Genomic DNA, 17,873 nt, shown 5'->3' on the forward strand with positions numbered 1-17,873 from the left:
AGGAAGTTTGAAAAAGGATGGTTCCTCCGCAGTGCGCTTGAAGATAGAAAGCGCTGCGAGATAGCCTTTTACAGTGCCAACTTGAAGGCCTGAGTTTGCCAAGTAGAGTAGAAACGATAACACCGTTGGTGTACCACATGAAAAAGGGTTGATATTCTCTCCCCTACACCAGCTGCAAAATTTGTTCCAACGGCAGCGGTATAAAGACTTTGTTGCTGGCCTTCTGGCCGAAAGCAACACCTCCATGACATCATCAGGATAGATCCCAATCCTTGTACCTCACCCTTTCAGAAGCCAAGCGTGAAGGTTGAGGGTTCTGGTGTCTGGATGAGAACCTGACCTCCCATCTGCGAGAGAAGATTCTCTTTGAGTGGAAGACGGATTGGAGGACAGATGGACATATCTAGAAGGTCCGGGTACCACGTTCTCCTGGCCCAATCCGGGGCAATTAGGATCATGGTCTTCCAGAATCTTCTCAACCTCCTGATCATTTGAGGAATAACAGGGACTGGTGGGAACGCGTTAAGGAGTGGAAACTCTCAGTCCACTACGAACGCGTCTCCTAGAGCTCCTCTCGGGGGAAATTCCCTTGAACAGAACAGATCGCACTTCCTTTTGGTGCTTGTGGCGAACAGATCCACCTGAGGGGTTCCCCAAAGGGTGAAGATATCTTGAAGGACTTCCTGAGCTAGCTCCCACTCGTGGGAAACTGTGCTCTGCCTGCTCAGAGCGTCCGCTGTCAAGTTCTTCTCTCCGGCTAGATGGACTGCCGATAGAGAGATTCCTTCTTGGATTCCCCAAAACCAGAGCTGCATCGCCTCTCTGCACAGTGGCAGTGATCCTATGCCTCCTCTTTCATTGAGGTAGTGCATGGCCACCGTGTTGTCCGTCATTATCAGGACATTTCTCCCCTGTACTAATGGCAGGAAAGCTTTCAGCGCTAGTCTGATCGCTCTGAGCTCTAATAGGTTGATGTGTAGTCTGGACTCCGATGGAGACAAACGACCGCTGATGGTCAAGTCGTTGGCATGGGCTCCCCACCCCATGAGTGAGGCATCTGTGACTACTGTTATCTTCGGCCATGGTTGCCAAAACAGCTCTCCTTTCAAGATGTTCTCTGGATAGGCCCACCATTGAAGGTCGCGGGCTACATTGTCCGGAAACCGGAGGAGATCTGTCATTCTCCCTGAGAATTGCGACCACTGACTTCTCAGTGCCCACTGAAGAGATCTCATTCTCAGACGAGCCTCTGGCACAAGGAAAATGCAGGATGCCATGAGGCCTAGCAACCTCAAAAAGTCGAAGGCTGGGAGAATTTGGGCATTTTGAAACTTGGTGACCATCTGTAGAATATCTTGAGCCCTCACCTCTGGTGGCAAGGATTTTCCCAGGGAAGTGTCCAGGACCGCTCCAATGAACTGGAGTCTCTGTGATGGTATCATCTGTGACTTCTTTAAATTGAGGGAGAAGCCCAGTCTGTGAAGGAAGTGGCAGACATAATCTAGCTGGGCCTGGGGCTGTTCCGAAGATACAGCCCTGATCAGCCAATTGTCCAGGTAGGGGTAGACGTGGATCCCTTCCCTCCTTAGACTCGCCGCCACTACCGACATCAGCTTGGTGAAGACCTTCGGGCGGAGGTCAGCCCAAATGGCAGAACTCGAAATTGATAATGAGAGTCGCCAATTGCGGACCTCAGGTATTTCCTGTGTTTGAGATGGATTGGCACATGGAAATAAGCATCCTGAAGGTCCAGAGATACCAGCCAGTCCTGGATCTGGAGGGCCTGAAGGATCTGAGAGAGAGTTACCATCTTGAACTTGTCCTCCCTGAGGAACTTGTTCAATTCTCGTAAGTCCAGGATGTGTCTCAGTCCTCCGTCCTTCTTTGGTATGAGAAAGTAGGGGGAGTACCAGCCCTTGTTCCTGTCCGCTACAGGTACCGGTTCTATGGCACCTTTCTCTAGCAGGTCTATAATTTCCTGCAAGAGGAGCGGATCTGGAACTTTTAGACAGCTGTTCCCCAGTGGATGACTCTGAGGAATGTGTAGAAAGGGTAGGCAGTAACCTTGGGCAACTGTCTCCAATGCCCAAGCATCTGACGTTATAGCCTGCCATTCCGTCAGATAGTGAGTTAACCTGCCCCCTACAGGTGTATTGTGTGGGAAGGCCTCAGAGTGGTTTGGGGGCGACTGATGCAGATGCCGAGGGTAAAGAGGCACCTGCTGCTGCTGCGGTCTTAGTACTTTTGACCCGTCCACCTCGGGTGGATCTCCTTTGGCCTCTTTGAGCCGGCTGTCCTCTGCCTTTCCCGAATGCAGAATAATAGCGAAAGGACTTTCCTCTCCCAGAGGTTCCTGAGGGGCGAAAAGGAGTTTGGCGGATAGTAGCTCCTAAAGATTTTGCTGCTGCTTTAGAAGTCTGTAACTTTTCCAGACTGTCATCAGCCTTTTTCCTGAATAATGAAGAGCCGTCAAAGGGCATATTCAAAAGTCTGGCCTGTACATCTGGAGCAAAGCCCGACTTTCGCAACCACGCATGCCTGTGGATTGTTGTACTTGCCGCCATGGCCCTGCTGATACTGTCAGCGGAATCGATGCCAGTTTGAAGTGATTCGCACATGGCATCTTTGCCATCTTTAATAATGTTAAGGAAGTCTTCCTTTTCTTCTCCTTCAGGTATGCAGTCAGCCGCTGATGAAGCACACTCCCATAGTGTGTGACTGAACCTGGCGAGCGTACAGGTGGCGTTGATGGACTTCAACTCCATACTACAGGCAGAGAAGACTTTCTTCGCCATAGAGTCGTACCTCTTGTCATCTCTATCCTGTGGGACAGTAGGGTAAGCGGTCCTACTGCTAGATGAAGTTGCCGCTTGAACCACCAGGCTCTCTGGGGTCGGGTGTTTTGATAAGTATTCAGGGTCAGCAGCCGCTACCCTATACTTGGTTGACAATCTTTTATTGACCACAGGGATAACTTCAGGAGTTTCCCAATTAGATGCAATTTTCCTTTGTAAGGCTGCATGGAAGGGGACCACCGGGTCCTCCTGTGGGCCTTTGTCTAATATATCTGTTAGGTCATACTGTTGAAAAACAGGTGAAGGCGCAGACCAACCCATAAATTCAATAATTCTTGCCATCAGGGTTCTATAGGGTGTTTCGGCATGTTCCCCTGGGTCTGGCTTAACAAATTCCACTTCTGGGGAAGTGTCCAGCCCACTTGCCTCATGTAGTGACTCCTGTAGGTCCTTAAGCCTTCTTTCCTCAGAGGTGAAATCCTCTGAAATAGGCAGTGTGGTCCTCTGTAACCCGAATGTCTCCTGGTCAGAATATTCCCCCTCTTCATAAATTGAAGATAGTCCAGGGTAGTCTGACCTCTGAAATGGTGTAAAACCCATCTCTAAGGCAGAAGGAGCCAAACTCGTCATTATTGGGCGAGAAAACGTCGATGTTGTTGACGCCGATGTAACAGGCTTCGAAGGCGCCGAGAACGGCCTCGAAAAAACTGGAAGAGGTCTCGAAGAACTCGAGAGGATCGGGATCCTACTCGAGGGCATCGACGACGGTCTCGGCGTCGTGCCAGAGGCCCTTGGAATCACTGTTGGCTGTGGAGTGGCCTTGGTCCTCTCTTTCATCCGCGTCGGCGTCGACGATGGCATCGAGTCGATCGACTGATGCGTCGAGGAACCCTTCCACTACGGCGTCGATGGTGCCGATCCGTGCGCCGAAGGAATCTTCGACGACGGCGTCAAAGATGGTGCCTTCTTACCCGATGGCTCATGGCGCTCTCGGGTGGAATGTTTTGCCGGGTGCTGCGACTCGCAGCGTTTTGATTTTTTGGGTTTTTCACCCGGGGTATCACCCTCAGCTGTCTTCGAGGGGGTCGAGGCCGCGTTCTCGAAGACGCTTAACATTTTCTTTCTGAATTCCTCCCACTCAGCTTGAGAACTGTGTTTAGTGGGACAGGAGACCCTTTCTGGGGACACAGAAGACGACGAGGAAGGGGACCTTCGACGTCTCTTTTTTGAGTGTCTTGATCTCGACGTATGGTGGGAGCTACTTCGAGATCTAGAATGGGAATGTTTTCGACGGCGAGGAGACGAATGCCTCGACTCAGCCGACAAAACTTTCGAGGAGGTTTTGACTGACTTACTTCTCTCGAGCTTCCCCTTGCGCTCCTTCAAGGCTTTCGCCGTCATGGACATGCAGTCCTCACACTCCGAACAATGGTGCTCGGATCCCAAGCACCACAAGCAGATCCTGTGTGGATCCGTTATCGACATTTTTTTACCGCAGTCTCGAAATTTCTTGAAGCCGGATCGCAGCGTCGTCGGTTCCGATGAAGAAGCCATCAAGAACGATAAGGTATATTCGAGTAGATATATTTAGTTATCCTGACTGAACTGAGCAACGACGTTCCGAGGCCCCACAAAGCGCGGAAAAACGGAACTGAGCAACGGACGCAGTGCGTGGCTATTTATGGGCATGGTGACGTCGGCGCCGATACGGTGGCCGTCGAGGGACATCGACTCGGCGGACGTCGACGTGCAGCGCCCTCTACAGAAAAAAATTCTGAGGCCAGCAAGCTGGAAACGTATTATCAAAGATAAGGAATACGTCAGAGGACACAATCCCTTCGAAGTTGAGCTTCTGTGGTCTGTAGAAGGGTTTGAAGGCAACTATGTTAGTCTGAGAGATCGGGAAATGGCAGGATAGGGCTTTGAAGACACCTATGGTGGCTTTGTACAGTCTGGTGCCTGGCCATGAGGTATTGTGGATGATAGCAAGCACTCCGGCCAACTTTGTTCGGACTGTCTCTATGTTGTATGCTGCAGCCATTGGGGGTGAAAATGTCTAGGATGTGGGTGGAGGTCGGTATCATATTTGTCTCAGTGATGAAGCTCAATATTTGAAGCTCGGCCCATTCTGAACTACTAGCTGAATTGACATTAAAGTTATCAAAGTTTGGACTGTTTCAAGAAGAGAAAATCAATTATATTTCGTTTTATTTTGTTGATTTTAAAATGCATATACTCCATGAGTTGTTATAGGCACTGTTTTCAATGATGAAATGGACAGATTGGTATTAAGGGACAGAGATCAGGAAGCTACCAGAAATGAAGAAAGGGAACTGGAACAGAAAGGCCATCAGACCACAATGTAGGGTGCAATTGAATAAAGTAACTCAGAATAATTCATGTGAGTCATTGATTGCTCTGCATCAAGCGTAGCAATTAATGAATGGCAAAAACAAAGAGATGATGGCTGGAAGGTTTAGAACGAATCTTAACCTCTGGCATTGCTCTGGGCAACCCTCAAGACCATCGTTCTTCGCCTGCCAAGCCATTACAGAAGGGGAAAGACCATATGCAAATCAGGCTTGGTCCCACCCAAAAGTGGCAGTCCATCCCTAACTGCTAGGTCACATCCCTTCTGCACGAGACCACAAGCATCCCCAGACATGTGTCAGCCTTGTTGGGCCTCATCAGTGAGGAGTAGCTTAGGTCTCTAGGCCCAGCAGGCACGGGACCCACGTCTGGGCATACCCGTCCAACTCGAGGTGACAAAGCAAAAAGGGTTGCCCAGAGCAATGTCAGAGGTTATAAAATTTATTCTAAACCTTCCAGCCATCACCTCTTTGTTTTTGCTTTTTCACCCTGAGTGGGACGGGTAATATATATATTTTTCTAGAACGTAGACTTGGAGATTGGCTACGAAGAATTTGGTTAAAAAAAATCTAAGAGAGTAAGGGGCTGTTGTCAGCATATAATACAATGAAATATGCCTTGTTTTCATGAAGTAGCTATCCAAGGTGCATGTGATAGGGTAGTGATGGAAGTGCTAAAGAATTTGGGCAATCCTGTGTATTTTAGAACACCTGGTGGATTATTCACAATGAAAGCAATTAGGCAGGAACTTCTGCACATAGGGCTGGGAAATGAGGTGTAACTTACGGCACGCGCATTGGTGCAGGTATTATGGTTCATCATAAGAATATTGAGAAAAGGGTTAGCAAGTAAGACACACTTTGGGAAATTGAGACAGGAAAAGAAAGAGCAAAAAAGGCAAGGCAAAGTAAGAACGTCAGGGATTTTTTCAAAGAAACACCTCCAAGATTTTGGTAAAAGGAGGTGGTGAAAAAATGAAAGAACTTTGGGGGTTGCTGCCAGAACCTCCTCTCAATAAATGGCGAATATAGGGGGGAATGAGACGGATCTGGAGTATGAAGAAGTATTCGGAAAAAAAACTCAATGGGCGCAATTCTACTTTTAGGCGTAACTTTACACCAGCGCAAAGTGACTTTGCACTGCAAAAATATACTTTGCACCGCTCTGTGAATCAGGATGTTTGTTGGCAGTGCAAAGTGACGTTGCACTGTGCTAAAAGTTCCATGAATCAGGCCCAATGTGTTTCATCCATCAAGAAACTTGGCGAAGAATGAATGGATGTGGGGGCAATTGTGGTACCATGCGGCTAGTAGGGGAAACTATATAGGAGAGGAGTGATAATACATGTTTAGGCTTTTATGGAAAGCTGAATAATAATGCAAAGAAAATCCACATGATAAGTACAGCTCCCCGTCTTTGGGAATTATGGCAGGCTGATGGTTAAAAAACAGGGGATTTCCATTTTCTCTGAGGGGTTTCTTCAGTCAACAGTGATAAAAAAATAATTATTTTGTGTTTATATGTGTCAAAAAAGGAGAGATCATTGAGTTTTAAAAAAAGTTATTGTTACTTGCAATAATGTAATGAACGAAACATACAGCCTGTGTATGTCTCTGAGTGCTGGGATTTCTGTCAAACATTGACATGGTAAGGTCGAACCAGATGATAGTTAGAACAAAAAGGGCCGTATTGGCTTTGACAATACTTGTCCTCACACTGCGTTCTTGCATATCAGTACCTTTCTTTCGCTTCGAGGTACAGAGATAGCTGGAGCCTTTCCCAGACAAGGACATTTGTGAGTAAACTGAACATATTGATAAAAGCCCTGGGAGCAAGGCCATTTGCTGAAAAGCCTAAAAAGCAAAGAACAAAGGAACGGTTCAGCTGTGTAGAGCCAGGCATTAGATGAATAGCAAGGTGGGCCTTCTATCTATGTCTATCATGTCGTGCCTGTGGAACATTCATTCATTCCTGGCCCAATCGCTGAATACTATTGTGGGCAGTCTCTGACTATGCATAGTGGCGATGAGACGGAGATTCAGTCAGTATTACCTCAGGCTAATGTATAGTGCCTGGCATAGACAGGGGAGGATCCTTCAGCAGTGGGGACATTGAGCATAAAGAGAATTGGCATTACGTTTTCAGAGCATGTTCATGGGGCAATGCCCCACCCGCAGAGTGCGCCAATGTATTCATTTGCGCAGCCACAAGTGTATTGGAAGAATTGAACATGGTTATTTATAACGCGCTTACTACCCAGAGGTTTCTAAGCATGTACCGGGATCGAACCTGTGTTGTTCCGCGCCGTCTTGCTTCCAAGATGAACACGTTGTCCCTGAGCTGTCCTCCCAAGACAAATGGTAGGAGAACACCAATGACAAAGGGGAGGCAATATTCTGTGTTTGTAGGTTAAGGCTGTTCTTTCTCTTCCCTTCCCTCTCCTGCTTCTTCTCTCGCCCTTCATTGGTTTTCACTGCTTCTTGCTATCGTTCTCGTTCTCCTTCCACTACTCTTTTTAAACGAATTTACCTCCTTTCCTCGAGTTCATCCTTTTGCTTCCTCTTGTGATCCTTTGGCTCTACTTGCATTCCTCAAGTCTATCCTCAGCTACTCCCTTACATTGTACTCCTTTGCAACATGTTCTGCTCCAATTCTATTTTCCCTCCATACTTTTTGCATGCCAATATCATTGCTCTTCAAAAAGCCTGCCTTAAACTTATTTCTTCCTGCTAGTTCTCACCCAGGTTCTCTTCTTCCCTGTCTCTCTAAAGTGCAAGTGTGAGTGACCGGTGCTCAAGTAGCAATTTCTCTCGATCTTCACTCCCTTCTCCCTCCTTTGCTTTCAGTCAGGGATTCGCCATCTCCATATAAACTGCTCTTCTCTTAATTGCGGACGCTCCGCTTCCAAGCGTATTCTTCTTGATCGCTCTGTGGCATTCGACACTGTTGATCACCACAGACCTCACCCACAATTTCTTCTTTGGAGTTTATTGATCCTGTCATTTAATGGCTCAGTTCACCTCTAACTGATCAGACATATGTTATTCTTGGACTGGTCAAATGATCCCCTACTTTTTGGTGTTTCCAGGGTTCTCTTCTTAGACCTCTACTTTTCTCTCTTCATATTATTGAACTGTCATACATTTTTTTTCTTACTTTGGTCCCGCCTATGCTGTCGACGCTCAGATTTGTATCTCCTTTTCCTCCTTCACTGATTCTCTTCATGACCTCCTTGCTGCTCAAGGCTGGGAGCAATTACATTTTCACTACATTAATGCTTCTAAGACTGGGGTCCTTTTCTTCTCTGCTCCACCTATTCCCCTTCCTCTTTCCTTTCCTCCTCCTCCTCTTTCCCTTTCGACTTGTAATCTAGGTGTTACGTTTAACCCTACACTTTCCTCTTCTACCCACATCTCCAAAACCGTTGCCGTAGATTTTACTGAATACAATTTCACCTAAGGAGAAGTGACCGAATTTATTTGGCCGAAAATGGTAGGTATATGTATAGTGCATAATAGGTGGGGTAAGGGTATAAGTTAGGATAGGGAGAGGTAAGGGGGCTGTGGGGGTCTCCACCCGCATTATTAAAAAAAGTTGAAAAACTAAAAAGTGAATTTCGTTTTTTAGGTTAAATAAATTAGGTCACGTCTCCATTAGGTGAAATATTTTCGAAAAAATCACGGACATCCCTCCAAAACTGCTTTCTCCTGCCACTTTAATGTCTATAACAGTTGCAAATCTTGCCCTAGTCTCTCTTTACACTTTATTAAACTTCTTAACACTTCTCTTATCTTGAATACTGCTTCTCCCTCTTAATTGGTCTTCTGGCTTTTCCGCCTTCATTTTATTTACCACGCTGTAATTCACAGCCTCGTTGGCCTTTCAACTCCATTGCATCCACTTTTCCTTCTCTTTCCTGGCTCCCTTTCAACTCTCATCTTCACTTCCACTATCTTTGTGTGGTGTTTAAGTGTATTCATGGTCTTGCACCTCCTTGTTTTTACTCTCTTACTTAACTTTATACGCCGTCTTGCGCTTTACGCTCTTCTTAACACCTCAAGACTCCCTTTGCCCAAAAACTGAACTCCCTGCCTTTGCCTGTTTGGTCTTCGCTCTCTTTCTCTGTTTCACAGCTGTCTAAAAACTCATTTTCTTTTCCGCCTAATTGCTAAATCTATGTATTCTGCCTTACTTTTCACACAGTTTGCTGATTTGTGTACTGTTGTTTAATCCATTGTTCAGTGGTTTGGTGAAAGCGATATGTAAATTAAAAAAGAAAGGACAAAATACAATACAAATCCCTCCTCCTCCTGATGTTCACTCACCTCCTCCTGATCGTCCCTTGCCACATCCACCGGCTGTTCACCACCTTCTTCTGATGTTCACCCGCCTGCTTCTGGTCGTCCCCTGCCACATCCACCGGCTGTCCACCACCTTCTTCTGATGTTCACCCACCTGCTTCTGGTCTTCTCCTTGCACCTACTCCTGTGGTTCACCAACATTTTCCTGATGTTCACACAACTCCTCCTTATCTTCTTCTGCTACCTCGTTCTCCCCTTCTAGTCTCCAATATCCTGTGCTTACTGGTGCCACCATTTTCTTCCAATATCACCAACTCACTCCAACCGCCTGTCACAAACATCTCCAAATACCTACAGTGTCTGATTAAGAGCCTGGAAATATGTGGCCCTTTAATCACTCTCAGTGAGTCTGGCTCCCTGGTGATGTCAAAATGGAAAGGGACTAAGGTTGACTTTGATAATAAGTTCACCTAGGCTCACTATTTGACAGGTGGGACAGACCAAGTTTTTAAATAGCTGGTCCACCCTCTTGGAGTTCATGCAAGTCATTGCTGTGGTCTGCGGGAGCAAGTGGATCTTCGATGTGTTGCTTCATGGAGTCTGGTGTTTTAAAATGCTAGTAAGCCAGGGTTCATGTTTTATTCTCTCCCGCTGTCCACTTCATTGCTCTGCTCCCTGAGCGAGCGTTGTTGCCATTGTGAGTTTTTGTGAGTTTTTCATGAACGTCTGAGGGCTATGCAAGCCTCTTAGGGGCAATTCTCAAGAAGGTGCCTGTCACTGTCCCCCTTCTTTTTAATTAATGTAGCAATCACTCCCACAGATAGGGGACATACATGGCCGTTATCAGCCCACCAGCCTGCGTCAAGGCAGGTCCGACCACAAAGCTCCAGTACAGTAGGTAAGTGGGGTGGAGGGAGGGGGTGGGGAAAGGTGGGTGGCAGGGGAGGTTGAGGACATGGGGACAGGGAGAGGCTCCCTGCTGCCTCCCCACAATCAAGATGGCGCCACTCGAGAAAGGGCCTCAAGCAGTTGAAAAGAACGGGTGGTACACACTGTAATCTCACCCGCTTTTCCAGCCACCTGATTGGCTGAGCACCCTTCCCCAGGTGCGAATAATCAGTGTGATATCATTATTACAAACTTTATACACTCAGAGTGACAAACACTAGGAATATGTATACAGCATATTAACGCATGTGACATCAAATATTAACATGTATACATTTATAAATACATTTCCAAAGACATATATTAAAACATTAACATTAAAATGTTCTTCCGTTCAGTTATTAATTCATAGAGGATTCATAAAAGGATTCGTAATAGGATTAATGCCCGGGGGATAATCGTCTTCAATCTTGTTCCACACTTTAATATCTGCAACCATAATGCCAAATGCATTTATAGGCCTCTCTCCCACTATACAGGTGTCTCAAACTTAGCAGGGCCGCTGTGCCCAAATTCCATTCTGTGATTCTCAAACTGCGTTAATAGTAGGACCGCTGTGCCCAAATTGCATTCTGTGATTCTCAAACTGCATTGATAGCAGGGCCGCTGTGCCCAAATTGCATTCTGTGATTCTCAAACTGCATTGATAGCAGGGCCGCTGTGCCCAAATTGCATTCTGTGATTCTCAAAGTGCATTGATAGCAGGGCCGCTGTGCCCAAATTGCATTCTGCGATTCTCAAACTGCATTGATAGGCCTCTCTCCCACTATGCAGGTGCCTCAAACTTAGCACGGCCGCTGTGCCCAAATTCCATTCTGTGATTCTCAAACTGCATTAATAGCAGGACCGCTGTGCCCAAATTGCATTGTGTGATTCTCAAACTGCATTAATAGCAGGCCCGCTGTGCCCAAATTGCATTCTGTGATTCTCAAACGCATTGATAGCAGGGCTGCTGTGCCCAAATTGCATTCTGTGATTCTCAAACTGCATTGATAGCAGGGCCGCTGTGCCCAAATTGCATTCTGTGATTCTCAAACTGCATTGATAGGCCTCTCTCCCACTATGCAGGCGTCTCAAATGTAGCAGGGCCGCGGTGCCCAAATTGCAGTGATTCTCAAACTGCATTGACAGCAGGGCCGCTGTGCCCAAATTGCATTCTGTGATTCTCAAACTGCATTGATAGCAGGGCTGCTGTGCCCAAATTGCATTCTGTGATTCTCAAACTGCATTGATACCAGGGCCGCTGTGCCCAAATTACATTCTGTGATTCTCAAACTGCATTGATAGGCCTCTCTCCCACTATACAGGTGTCTTAAACTTAGCAGGGCCGCTGTGCCCAAATTGCATTCTGTGATTCTCAAACTGTATTGATAGCAGGACCGCTGTGCCCAAATTGCATTGTGTGATTCTCAAACTGCATTGATAGCAGGGCCGCTGTGCCCAAATTGCATTGTGTGATTCTCAAACTGCATTAATAGCAGGGCCGCTGTGCCCAAATTGCATTCTGTGATTCTCAAACTGCATTGATAGCAGGGCCGCTGTGCCCAAATTGTATTCTGTGATTCTCAAACTGCATTGATAGGCCTCTCTCCCACTATACAGGTGTCTCAAACTTAGCGGGGCCGCTGTGCCCAAATTGCACTGTGTGATTCTCAAACTGCATTGATAGCAGGGCCGCTGTGCCCAAATTGCATTCTGTGATTCTCAAACTGCATTGATAGCAGGGCCGCTGTGCCCAAATTGCATTCTGTGATCCCCAAACTGCATTGATAGGCCTCTCTCCCATTATACAGGTGTCTCAAACTTAGCAGGGCACCTGTGCCCAAATTGCACTGTGTGATTCTCAAACTGCATTGATAGCAGGGCCGCTGTGTCCAAATTGCATTCTGTGATTCTCAAACTGCATTGATAGCAGGACCGCTGTTCCCAAATTGCATTGTGTGATTCTCAAACTGCATTGATAGCAGGGCCGCTGTGCCCAAATTGCATTGTGTGATTCTCAAACTGCATTAATAGCAGGGCCACTGTGACAAAATTGCATTGTGTGACTCTCAAACTGCATAGATAGGTATCTCTCCCACTATACAGGTGTCTCAAATTGTCTTCAAACTTGTCTCCAAATTGCATCGTAGGATACTCTGACTGCTTTGATAGGCCTCTCTCCAACTACACAGGTCTCTCAAGTGTAACATGGGCTTTGCCCCCCAGGTTACACTTTAAGATACCCGACTGCGTTGTTAGGCCTCTCTTCCCATCATAAAGGTCTCTCAGGTCTAGCGCGGGGTACCGCCCCCAAATTGCACTGCATGATACTCAGATTATATTGATAGGCCTCTCTCCCACTACACAGGTCTCCGTTTAACTGGGGTACTGCCCCCAAAGTGCACCGTATGATACTCAGACTGCATTGATAGGCCTTCTCTCTCACTGTGCGGGTCTCTCAAATCTAGCTGAGGTTCTGTCCCCAGATTGCACTGTATGATGCTCAGATTGCTTTGATAGGCCTCTCTCCCACTATACAGGTCTCTCAAGTCTACCTGGGATTCTACCCCCAAATGGTTTCCCATAGCCCTTTCTCCCACTATACAGGTCTCAAGTTCTGCTGCGGTTCTGTCTCAAAGTCACTCCACAGCCGGTGCATGTCCCTCCTAAATACACATGGCAAACTCACCACAGTGAACCACGTTCAGGGAGTCACAGACATAAGAACGCCACCGTCAAAGCCCAACTGTACAACCCTTATCCACCTCCCTTTCCCCCACCAAGACAGCGACCGAACGTATTGGCAACATCAGCTGGAAATACCAACTACAGCCGAAGGCTAAAACCTGCAGAGGACAGCATCCACACCAAGTACTACACCACAAGACAACCAGACAACACAGAACCAACTGGACAGTTCAATCAACTCATCTTAAAGATTAAACAACTCGAAATCGTAGAATGCCGCGCAAACGACCCACCCAGAGGGAAAGAAGAGAAGAAAGAACAAACACCCCAGAACTGCAACTAAGAACCACAACAACAGAACACACCCCCACAGATAGGATCAAAAATCGAACAAACTTTCAGAGAAGAGACAAATCCCTCTACCTAACTCCATACCTCAGTGAGAACGGCTCACCAGACCTAACCAACGCAACGTCAGAAGCAGCAACATCAAACAACCTAACTAAATCACGAAGAAGAAGGATGAACACCACCAGAAACAACAAACACACGACCGAAGTGATAACACCTTACATCACCAAAGCTAGAAGCCCCTCAGATCGACAACCGCAACACCTGGGAGACGAACTCGATGAAAACCTAAACCCAAGACTAAACCTAGAAGACCTTTTCGAGGACGCCGACAACCCGAAACCTACACCTCAACAAGATCAGAAGACAACCCTAACAAAAAAAGACAAACTAAACCACAACTCCAAACTACACTGCAACCTAATAAACGCAAGATCCATTTCAAAACACTCTACAGAGATCTTCGACCTACTCGATGACAATGGTATTGACATCCTATTCATCACAGAAACTTGGCTGGACGACAACTACAAAATCACACAACAAAGCTGCCTTTCAGCAAACTTCAAATGCCTTCAAACAAACAGGAAAAACAAAAGAGGAGGAGGCATCGCGATAGCCTTCAAAGAACACCTTAAAATAAGAACAGACAAACCACTCAACATCCTCAACTGCGAATCCATGGTCATACACCTAACAGCGAGCCCAAAAATCAACATCACATTCATCCTAGTGTACAGACCTCCAACTTATGATGCATCCTTTGTCGAAAACTTCATAGAAGCCATCACCAACATAGCCATCAACCATGAACACCTAATCATCCTGGGGGACTTCAACATCTGGTTCGAAGACAATCACGCCAACTCCCAAAACTCACTGACTGAACAACTCACCACTATGAAACTACGACAACTAGTAAAAGGGGCAACACACTCGGCAGGACACACTCTGGACGCAATCTTCGCTGAGGAAAAACTCATCACCACGGCGCCACCAATACAAATACTTTGGAGCGACCATCTCATCATCCCATTCGTAATCAGTCTGCCTACGCAAGTTTCAATCCAACCCCCTAAACTCTTACCCACCACAAAAAGAAACTGGAAAGTCGTCAAAGAAAGCAACCTCTTCGAACAACTGGAGTTAACCAAACCCTCAACAACAGAACTAGAGCTAGCTAATCTAGACGGGAAAGCAGAGATATTACACAAATGGATTGCAGATACAATTGGCAAGATAGCCCCAGAAAAACCATTTACACCATCAAAAAAGAGAGCAATGGCTAAGTGGTTTACCCCAATATTAAGCACCATGAAAAAGGAAAACAGAAAGATGGAACTTGAATGGAGAAATCATTGCACCCAAGACAAAAAAACACTGTTCCAGAAGAAAATCCATGCATACAAGAAGGAAATTCTAAAAGCAAAAAGAAGGCACTATGATGACAGAATCACAAAGGCCACCAACACACAAAAAGAAATGTTTCACATCATTAAAGAAATGAGAAACCCACCAGGCTGTGACAACACCCCTACCCCCTCTGAGAAACTCTGCAATGACCTTGCAGACCACTTAAAAAAAAAAATCAACGACATCCGACAAACCATCCAACAGAGGCCAGCCAATAGCAACATACAACAAAATGAACCTACCTCAAAACCACAACACAAACTCAATAACTTTCCTGAAATATCAGCAGAGGCATTCGCAATGCTGGTAAAACACAGCAAGAAAGCGGGTTCACTGATGGATCCCTGCCCCCCGGACATCTACAAATCAATCCTTGCACAAGGAACTCCAGCGGAATACTACAGAAACCTTCTAAATCTATCACTAGCAACAGGCACCGTACCAAAGATCTTCAAATCAGCCTACATCAAACCACTTCTGAAAAACACAAGCAGCGACGTAGATGACCTCTCCAACTACCGACCAATCTCCAACATCCCCGGCCCGGCAAAACTCCTCGAAACCTACGTATACAAACTAACGCAAGAATACGTTGAAAAACACCAACTGCTAGACCAAGCTCAAGTCGGCTTCAGACCGACAAGAGGTACAGAAACAGCACTACTATCGATCTGGGATGACCTAAAAACAAACGCAGACTCCAACACAACATCAGCCCTCATTCTGCTCAACCTCTCTGCAGCCTTCGACACAGTTAGCCATGACACCCTAACCAAAAGACTAGAAGACATAGGCATAACCGACACAGCGCTACGCTGGACTAAATCATTCCTAGCAGACAGAACGGAAACCGTTTGGATTAAACCCTTCAAATCCACCCCACGAGTTAATGACTGTGGAGTGCCACAAGGATCCTCACTATCACCACTGTACTTCAACATCTACCAAACCCCAGTTATAAGAATCTTCAAGAAACACATCACATGCTACAACTACGCAGACGATACTCAAATCATCTACAAAATCAAAGACACCCAAGCCGATCTTTGTAACCTAACCGACTGTCTAAAAGAAATCTACAACTGGATGAATACCAACAACCTGAAAATCAACCCAGGAAAAACAGAAATCATGATCATATCCAAAGACCAAGAGAAGGAAACCGCCATCCCGTGGCCAACGGAAATGGGAATCGCACCATCACCATCTAAGATAGTAAAAAATCTGGGAGTACTGATGGACAACACCCTAACCTTAGAGCCGCAAATAAACGCAACAGTCAAGAAATGCTTCTTCCTCCTCCACACGGCAAGAAAAATACTACCTTTCCTCTCCTTCACACACAAAACACTCACTATCGTCGGCCTCATCATGTCAAGTATCGACTATGCAAACAGCCTCTCCCTAGGAATACCAGAATACCTACTAAAGAAGCTACAACGGATCCAAAACACAGCAGCCAGACTACTCCTCAAACTATCCAGAAAAGACCACATCACCCCTGCCCTAAAAACACTACACTGGCTCCCAGTAAAACAACGTATCACCTTCAAAACAATGTGCATAACGCACAAGGCAATCTGGGGACAAGGAGCAGAATTCCTTCAAAAGTAAATAATCTACAAGCCAACGAGACCCCTCAGATCAACTAACGAAATCCGCCTGGAACTATAACCTTACATCAAGAAAAAACTCGGAGGCACCGCCTTCTACCACTTAGCTGTAAAAACCTGGAACAGCATCCCAAAAGAAATAAGGAACACCAAAGATCACCTTAAATTCAGAAAATTACTAAAAACCTGGCTCTTTGATACCAGAGACTAAAACCAAAGCAGCAGTAAGACAAACAACTAAACCGGAAAGGACACTGATAAGCCCCAGAACCAACTGATAAGCACTCAGGGCACCAGGAGGGGTGACGCCAGACAGAGTGGTACACATGCGAGACCCACGGAGGAAACAACCCCAGTCAATTCTTACCATCCCCAACCGCCACATAGCTACAACTAGGTACCACTGGGTTGTGGAACTAGCGAGATACCACCAATCACTGCACTAACTAAGATATGGACACTGGCAGGTGCACTGGCCATGTGTGTGGGTGTGGGGAGCATGCAACGCTGTTGACAGAACTGGCAGAAGAGGCAGTGAGATGCTCAAGGGGCCTTGTCCACAAAACAAGCACAAACCTCCAGAGGCACATGATTCCCAAGCAACCCATCGAGCGAGATTACGCGAGCACAACTGGTCAACCTGGATATAGATGCCAACTAACCGAGACCACTAACAATTTCCTCCTCCGCATACACCTCTCAAACTCCAAACCAAACACAACCACAAACCTCCAGCACAACAAACCGCACAAACTTCACCACACTGCAACAACAAAACAATAAATGCACATAGACCCGCACAGCAGTACACAACGACTACCGACCGCATACACCCCAGGCCCAGCCGACGGACCCACCGGGCTGAGGCTGCCAAGAGTACATCACTGCTCTCTTGCACTTTTCCAAACTCCACCCACTAACTCACCCGCCCTCCCTCCCTCTTTCAGAGCCGCCAGAGCGCCAGGGGACCATTCCGGTGGTGATAGTGCACGGTACAAATGTCCTTTAACATTAACATTAACATAGCTCAACAATCTTATCGCAAGATGTTAAAAGATGCCTACTTGTTTCTATGTGATCGGTCGATAGATATATGCAGCAAAAACGTTTTTCCCTGGGTATCCCGTACTGCGGGCCTAAGACAGCAAGGCAAGGCAATGCATTAGCACCCGGCATGCACGGCGCAACGGGAATACTGCATGGTGATTGGCTCATTTGCGAGCCATACCACACGGTATTCCCTTTTACACCGTGTGTGCCGGCTACTCTGTTCCCGGCGAGGGGCGTGGCAGCCCCTCAGCCAATGAGGAGGCTTGAAACGGGGCAATCCCCGCTCCAAGTCTCCCCATGACTGGAGGCTTCCTTCGTCCCCTGTTGGGGACTCAAGTAAGTATGTTTTTTTTTATGTCCCA

The sequence above is a fragment of the Ambystoma mexicanum genome, chromosome 5q, assembly GCF_040938575.1.
Source record: "Ambystoma mexicanum isolate Mex_15411 chromosome 5q, UKY_AmexF1_1, whole genome shotgun sequence".
Lineage (NCBI taxonomy): Eukaryota > Metazoa > Chordata > Amphibia > Caudata > Ambystomatidae > Ambystoma > Ambystoma mexicanum.